The following is an 8256-nucleotide window of genomic DNA, read 5'->3' on the forward strand; positions in this document are numbered from 1 at the left end:
GCTTCTGTGTGTAGCTGCTGGTTTTGCCCTTGCTCTACAGTTGACCTTGCAAGGTCTTTCTTTCACAGTAATGTTTATATTTTATTCATTTTCAGGTTTGAGACTGTATTCCTGTAACAGCGTTTATCCTGAGAGCTGTTGTTCACATGTGGACAACAACTGCAATAAACAAATAGAGTTACAGCAAAGCACTGTATGCATGCATGAACCTTACATGCATCTCCTCTGATCTGCAAATGTAATATCTTTCACATGATGCCAAAATTAGAGCTGTTTGTTCCAACAGCTTCCCCTAAACATTTGTGTGACAATGCAGGACAGAAACTTTTCAGTACAAGGTGGATCCTTATTTACAAATTGTCTTTTAATTTCTAACATATTGGCTGAATGAACTAGAAGATGACAAGTAACAGCTACATGAGGTTAGCCAAAATTCTTTAACTCGGCAGCTGAGGTTTGATAGGCTTCGGTACCCAATTAATAATATGTTCAGTTCAGAGCTGGTGCTGAAGTCTTCTGCAGAGATGTCCATCAGACATTCTTGGGTTGTAAAACTGATGTGGAACGGGGACAAGGACAGAGACTTCTCTAGCTTTATTGAATGAAGACATTGGGAATAAAAGGTTGGAAAATAATTATCTTCCTGGATTTCAGCAGTGCTGGATGCAGAGGCTGGATAAGAATCTGCTCTCTTCAGGATCAGGGCTGATAATTTGCACATTTGCATATGAGCACTGATGGCGCAATCAAACCAGAGGCGTGCTGGAAATCTTTACCCAGAGCTTTCCACAACTGCAAGCATGTAATTGTGCTATTATTCTGGAGAGATTTTTCAGTCTCAACTGCAAAATATCCATAGAGTATTCTGGTTGTCCTACCCCTCTTCTATCTTACTCTGGTAGTTTTTGATTCTTGCTTGCTTTTAGGAGAGTGGCAAGTGCTTGTTTAACTAGCAGCTGGCACACTACACCAGGAGACTTTGCTAGTCCTGTTGAGGTAGGTCACCACTCCCAGGAGACATGTAAAGCATCTTTAAACTGGGGTTTAGGGTCGCAGGATGAACTAGACCAGAGGAGTCTGTAGTCTATGGCACGTTTTCCAAAGGCTCTGTCCTGAGTGAGGTGCTCAAGTCATGTTGAAGTTGATGTGACTTTAGGATCTACATAAAAATAAAACCGTGTCTGCAAGAGTAATTACCACTGACTAGGCTTTTAAGGCTTGAAATCTTTCCTGTCTGAGTAGTCAATCCAAATCCTTCCGACCACCCATTCTGAAGTGCACTTGCAGTTTAAGCATTATCTTTCATTTGGCATCTACAACCAGTTGCTATTGCATCTGCTAAGGATCAAAATCACTAGAATTTTTTTAATTAATTTTTTGTCACTAGAAGCCTTTCCTGGGTAGCTCCTCTAGTTTGGGTGTATATAAGTACTCATTTCTTGGATGCTAACAAATTTTATGTTAGCCACCTAACACAGACATTATGGCTCTATATAATAGATCTCAATTATCTTTTTTATTTTATCTATTTTATCAATTATCTATCATTTCACAAAAAACAGTTTAGTTCTCAGCTTTCAAGGGATTATTTTATTTTATTTTAAGTGTGCATTATGTTGTTAGGCTTCCTTTTATATCCTTGCTATTTACTTTTTCACACTTTTTGTGTGAGATAAGAATAAGAACTTGAACTCTGAAGTCTCTCCCTCACACAGGCTGGAATATTTAAAGGGTTTGTGCTTACAGGTCCTCATTAGAGTCCTAGTCCTTTATTCCTTCATGGTAACTTTTAGACATTAGCTTTTCACTCATCCTCTTATAGCTCTGCATATCTTGTGCTTTTTTATTGCTGCAAATATTGTGATTTCCATACAAAAAGTTCTAGTATTCTGCTAGCAGAGCAGGTAAGGCTTATGTACAAGGTAAACATACTTTTTCTCCAGTTATTTATTTTTTTTTTTTTTCTGAAAGCTCTTTGAGGAATTTTCTCTTGCATACCATGGGACAAAATCACCTGATGTCATAATCTTAATAATACAAGATCTTTTTCTGTCTGAGGCTATTTGCCTTTATACTCTGAGAGTGTGAGTTACCGGAGAGGGGCATTGATTCTGAAAGGCACCAGTTTAAAGTTCAAATACCTGATTTTTTTTTTTTTTTTTTTTGTGCACCACGTGCTTATCAGACATTGTGAAAAATCTGTGATTGACTATGGGCTTTTCTTAAATCACATTATTTGAAGTACTTAAATTTTTTTTTTTTTTGTATGTCTAATAGCAGTGACTGACGCTTTCCTCATGGTGTAGTGGGACAAAACTACAGGCAAGTTTGTAGCAGCTTGACAAAGACATGCAGTGTGGTTCACAAACCTCTACAGCACAACCTTGAAATTAGGCTTTCTCAGGAATAACTAAAGGAGCAAGTATGGGGCTGTCTAAAGACCATTTCTACATGTAGGAAGCTGTGCAGAACGGTATACAGTGGAAGGATGTCGTTTCTTTGTTTTTGGTCTTTTTAAAGGCTGCTAAGTGGAAAAAGATGAATGGATGAAAATAGATTTTTAACATATATATTTTTTTCTTTCTCTCTTAAGGCACTGCTTCCACCTAGAGCTTTCTTCCAAAACTTGAGATGAATGGAATCTCTTTCATTGAATTTAAATTGAATAAAATTAGAAGTGCTATGAGAAGCCTTTGGGATGGGGAATTTTCACACATGTTTTCTAATGAATGGCATTCTCCAGCTGGCCCTGTGCCCTGCCTAATGTTTTGCACAGCCTTAAAAATTTGGGGTCCGCATACTTTGTTCACCATGGATATTTGCATCAGTGAGAATATTTTGAGAGAGAGACTCTATTGAGAATTAGATTTTATTAACTCATGGAGGATATAATATTATTTTATATGCAATAATTTTCAGCTTCAGAATGCTTTTGTGTAATATTATAAATCAAGCTCAGCTAAAATATGCACTGTGGAGTTTGTAATTAGTGCTATAATGATCGTTTATAAAACAATGATTAAGTTGCTGTTTTTGTGGGAGTCTCTATCCCTTATACACTGTTGAACAGGGATAAAAATCTCCAGGAGAACCTCCCCCAGTGTTGTCACTGAAGTGTAGGTGCTGCTTGCAGAAGCCCTGTGCAGAAAGCTTTTCCATGCACGTGGATGTGCGTGTTTTGTAAGAAATGGAAGGATTATTCTAGAAAAGAAACTGACTGGTGACATCTGAAAATTCTCTTACTCTTTAAAATGTTACATGGTAGTTTCTTCTGCTTTCCTTTAACTTAAAGAGGCCTGCTTTGATGAATGACAGGTCTTCATCTTTCTCATGGGGAAGAAAGTAGCAAAATAGCAGCTTTGATTCACCTTTCTCTTGAGAGATGTTACAGAATATTTTGTAAGTTGCAATGTCATCTTTACATCAGTTGTATTTTCCTTTTCCAGTGATCTCGGAATATTTTTTTTTTCCTGGGGTTTATGTGCCATCTTATGAAAACATGTAGAAGTCTTCCAACTTGCTTTAATGTCCTGGAAGGTTGACCTTAGAAACATTCACCCTACCCTGGAGACGATGAATTTGTCACCAAAGTGTAAGTCTTTTTTTCCCCTTTTTTCTTTGAGCTGTTTAAGACTCTGTTTTGGCAACTCCCTGCAGGCAGGTACAGCGCGGTGCTCCCCGAGTGCATGCACCGTGGGGGTCTACGAAGACACACCAGCACAGACATGCACCCCCAGCTGCCGGACTGGGGGCTTATAAACTAACAGCTGGTTTTCATCAACCTCTGGTTTTCTGTGCTATTCAGCTCTAAAAGGAACACAGTTTTGTTTGTGGAAAAGATCAGTACCTGCTTATGATTAGTTCTGCCACAGTGTTTTCTTCACACGAGTCTATTGCTTATTTTATATAAACTTCAGAGGGTTTTATAAAAATGAAATGTTTAACTACTAGGAAAATAAAACTGAAACAATGCAGTGACTCAGAGGAGATCTTTTTTTTTTTTTCTTTTTCTTTTTTTTTTTCCCAATGTTTTCTGGGAAAACTGCAAACTCAAGGTACATCTGAAAGTCTGGCCCAAAGCACCTCTCCCGTATTTAAGTTTACATGCAGTGCTTTTTCCTCCTATTAATGTGTGTGTGTGTGTACACCCATGTATGCCAGATTTTTATCAAGGACAGTGAGAAGGAGCATACTTCTGAAAAGCTTAATATGACTTTCTCCAGTCATCTGTATGAGATGTTTTAGGGTTTCTTTGCGTTTAAAAAGATGATGCAGCCATACCGTTCTGTATGCATACTTCTCTTGAACTTTGTCCTTCTATCCAAGGCTTCTCCCAGTGACTTTCTGATACTTGCTACTCTCATGTATTTTTTGCCTAAGCGCCTTTCTGTAGTGAGCACCTTGATGTTCTGTTACGCTTTTGGACCAGAAGATATTGAAGTAATACTTAAATATGTGACAATTAGAATGTAAAAGCCCAAATCACATTACAATAGAGGGTTTGGGTTTTTTGAGAATTCTCAGAATTACTTTTATCCATGAAGTAAATTGTTTCAAGCAGTGTGAGGATTCTTTCTTCTAAGTAAACTTTGTGGCGTGAAACTCCAAGAAAGGCAAGAAAGTGTCTGTTCTGATTTAATGGGCAACAGAAGAAGTGTTTTTTTCTCTTTTCCCTTTGCTGTGAAAAAATAAAAAATAAAAAAGGAAAGTCTGTTTCTATACCTAACATGCCCTTTATTTTAAATGATTGTTTTATCCCCTCTCATATTATTTTGGTTTAAGAAACGTGTGCTGGCACAAAGCTGGCCTCAAATATATAGATGAGATTGAGTCTTTTTAGACTTTTATTATTAATATTAGTGTACTAGGTCTTTTCTTTGAGTTATGCTCACTTATCTGCAGTTACCATATATTCTGAATACAATTTCTGTGTTATTCTATAAAACAAATTTTGGAATTGATGGAATCAGGTTTTTGTTCATTTCATTACATTTACTTAATTGGAGGTGGCAATGTCTAGTCCATACCAGACTTTCTCACAGAGAATAGTGTAGGTTTTTATGTGATTACAAGTTGAGGCAATCTACTCTAAATGAAATTCCTTAACAGCAGTAATAGTGAGCAGCTTATATGTGGGAAGAGCTTAAATCAGACCCAAAGACACATGCTGTGAGTTCTCTAACATTCTGTATCATTCTTAAAGTCACTTAGATTTATCTTATCATCCAGAGTGTTAAAGCGTATCAGATCTATTGCTGGTTTCTGCAGAGAGTTAGATACATTCTGTATGCATGCAGCAGCACTGAGATCATGTGTCATCTCGCTTTTGGCATTTTTAAAACAGTCTGATTGCAACTGGAGTGTGGTGGTGGGGTTTCCCATTGACGTTAATTGCCTACATAAGAGATGGTTAATGGGAAATATAACCCAAATATATCTAGGTATCTTTGGTCGTTAGATTTTTGTTACGTGTTTAGGCTGCTGATATGCAGAACTTGTCAAGTTCTTGATATGCATGTGACTGGAAGCTGGGTCTGGAAGGATATGAAGCCAGGGGAAACTGTACTTCTTTAAGCTGCAGTCCTTGGAAGTTCCTCTGGTCAGGATGTAGGCTCTTCTAGTTTTGCTGCAGCATGGCTGATTAGGACCTGTTTCAGCCTCAGTTCCCAGCAACTGTTATTCTTGGTTTATTGCTCTCTACTCTGCTTATTTGAATGGCAATTCTAGAAAACATTCAAATATTGCAGTTTTTCAGATATGAAGGACAGTGGGTCACTTGTTCAGTGAACATAGTAATTTAGGAGACATTTGCTTTGCTCATTGGGAAAAAAAATCACTTATTGTTTTGTTTTCTTTTTTCTTCAACAGAGTTGTATCAGGCCATTTAGCATCATGTTGATCCAGCAGCAATAAAGCATTACTTCATTGAGACTGATGGAAATAACGCTTCAATAGCCATAAATCCACCTGCCTGCATGTTGCATTATCCACCTTCTCAAACTTGAGAGTTTCCTTATTACTAATTTTTGTTAAGGATTGATGAGAGCGGTGTGACATTGTCCCTTGCTAAAGGACATGGCAGACCTGTTTCACAACTACCTTGTGGTTTGTGCTGCGATTCATATCACAGCAGTGTTGGGGCTTTTAAACTGATCTTCTCCGCTCATACCAGCAATACTTTTATACTTGTTATGCCTTTCTTTAAGTGTTTAAAACATGGTAGAAAGAAAAGATCAGACTGATTGCTTTCAGATGACAAAGAATTGTTATCTGGCCTTCTACTCTCCCCCTTAATTATAGTCCTACATTCACAGGGGTCTGTTCTGATATAGGGTAGGGCTAGCTTCCACCTGCAGCCAGTTGCTCTTTCCCCGTGGCAGTGAACAGTGCTTAGACTTTGGCCTGGCAGAAGTAGAACACGGACTAAGTGATTGTGGAAAGTTTAATGTTCTGCTAGGCCTATGCAGTGGTCTGTGCACACCTTCCTGCTCATTCTATGTTCCCAAGACCAGATTCTGAAGCACCAAGTTCTTTCAGGAGTTAACCAGCTTTTGGCTGCTCTTAGCACTTCAGGGGCTGTCATAGCTCAGCTCCATAGTTGGTCAGATGCCTCTGTTGCAATAATTCCTCCTTGTCCTGGAGTAACTAATGATGGGGGGATGAGGGAGGATGCTTCAGCTGGCACCACAAAAAAACCTGCCCTCTCCTTTGCCTCCTGGGAATGGGTCTGTGTCTGGCTACTTGCCATGCATGTTGGAGTGTGGAGTGGGACATTACAGCTGTCTCTGTTGAACTCCACTTGTGGCTTTAAGGTTTGTTTGGGTTTGTTTCGAAAGACTTGGATGCAGCTGTCTCGAATTTCCCCTCAAATATGTTCATTTGGCCTTGCTTGTAATGAGCTGAATTTCATATTGCCTGTACTGCACAGCCAGATTGCTACACAGAATCTTAACAGCTTTAATAATTCCCTTAACCATCCAATTAGACTAATAATAAAGGCTTAATTACATATCCAGTTAATCATCAGATTTGTTCACTGAATGGCTTTAATTGGTAGATAGAGCTGTTACACTATTCTAGTTTGAAAGCTATCACCCATTTTTGCTCACAGCTATATCCACCCGATTGTTTTTATGATTGAGACTTGACCAGCATTTATTAAGAAAATAAAACGGCTCAGGAGCAAAGAAATACAATGACCCAATGCTGTTGCAGCACCCTTCCACATCCTGTGTTCCAGCCAGGACCTCTCTTTACTGTGCTTTGTACTGTACATGTTGAAGGAACTCCAAATAGCAAATGGCTGCTTTACAGGTTTCCAAAAATGAAGCTGTTCTGTATTCTGCCCAGGTAGTTCCCTCAAAATGACTGTTAAAGACTCTGGGACCTGGAAGCCCCTTGGCTTTGTAGGATTCAATAATGCACCACCTAAGCCATTTTGAAATAGATACTTCAGTAGCCCTGAGTCTTTTCTTATTATGGAAACATATAAATTGGCTCATCCTGTAAAACCCTTCAGTTTTAAAAATGTAAAACCTAATTGCCTTATGGACATTCAAAGAATGGAGGCGCTTCTCTGGGGAGATTTTGCACTGAACCAAAAGATGACAGAACTAGTTAGTGATTAAAAAGAAAAGAAGAGTTAACCTCTTGATGCCAGTTGTCAGGATTTCCCCCTCATATATTTCTGCCTGGTTTAATTGCTACTGTATTTCTACAACATACAGATCTTCTTTTCTTTTCTTTAGGGTTGAATGTGGTAACTGTTTACAGAAACCTCATTGTCCCAGTCATTTTCCCTTCATGCTTTCAAATCAAACGCCCTGTCAAATTGCAAATTATTTTTCTTCGTTTAACAAGTCTTCTGGTACCCTGAGTTCAGAAGACCCATGTTCAATGTTGAGCTTTAGCTGACAATATTGTATTGACCTTCGCTGTATTTTACGGAGGTATCATTTGAAACTACCTTGGGGGGGGGGAGGGAGCCTTCTAGTATGTCAAGAATAATTATTCTGCCTTTGCATAAATAATCTTTTATCAGAGGAGAAGAAATGGTGATATTTTTAGCAGGCTTTACACCCTGGGGAAGTAAATGGCACATAAAAATGAACTTTCAAAGTGTTGGCCTATAGAAAAAGGAGCAGTGTGTGACAGCAAAAAAAAGTGAATTTCTGTGAATTAGTACAACTCATTATTCGTGCCATACACACTTGCTGCCTTACATTCCCTGCATTGTAGCTGGAATATAAAATAAAG

General features: G+C 38.5%; 1 long non-coding RNA gene across 1 annotated transcript in view; it reads left to right on the forward strand.

The window, feature by feature from the left end:
• Positions 1-7011, forward strand: part of LOC137862057 (uncharacterized) — a 48113-nt gene extending 41102 nt beyond the window's left edge. Inside the window, exons 3-4 of the long non-coding RNA XR_011100040.1 lie at positions 3447-3592; positions 5869-7011. This is a non-coding gene — a long non-coding RNA (uncharacterized lncRNA). The remainder of the gene's footprint in view (positions 1-3446; positions 3593-5868) is intronic.
• Positions 7012-8256: the final 1245 nt, after the last annotated feature.

This window comes from Anas acuta, chromosome 10 (assembly GCF_963932015.1).
Source record: "Anas acuta chromosome 10, bAnaAcu1.1, whole genome shotgun sequence".
In the NCBI taxonomy this organism is placed as follows: domain Eukaryota; kingdom Metazoa; phylum Chordata; class Aves; order Anseriformes; family Anatidae; genus Anas; species Anas acuta.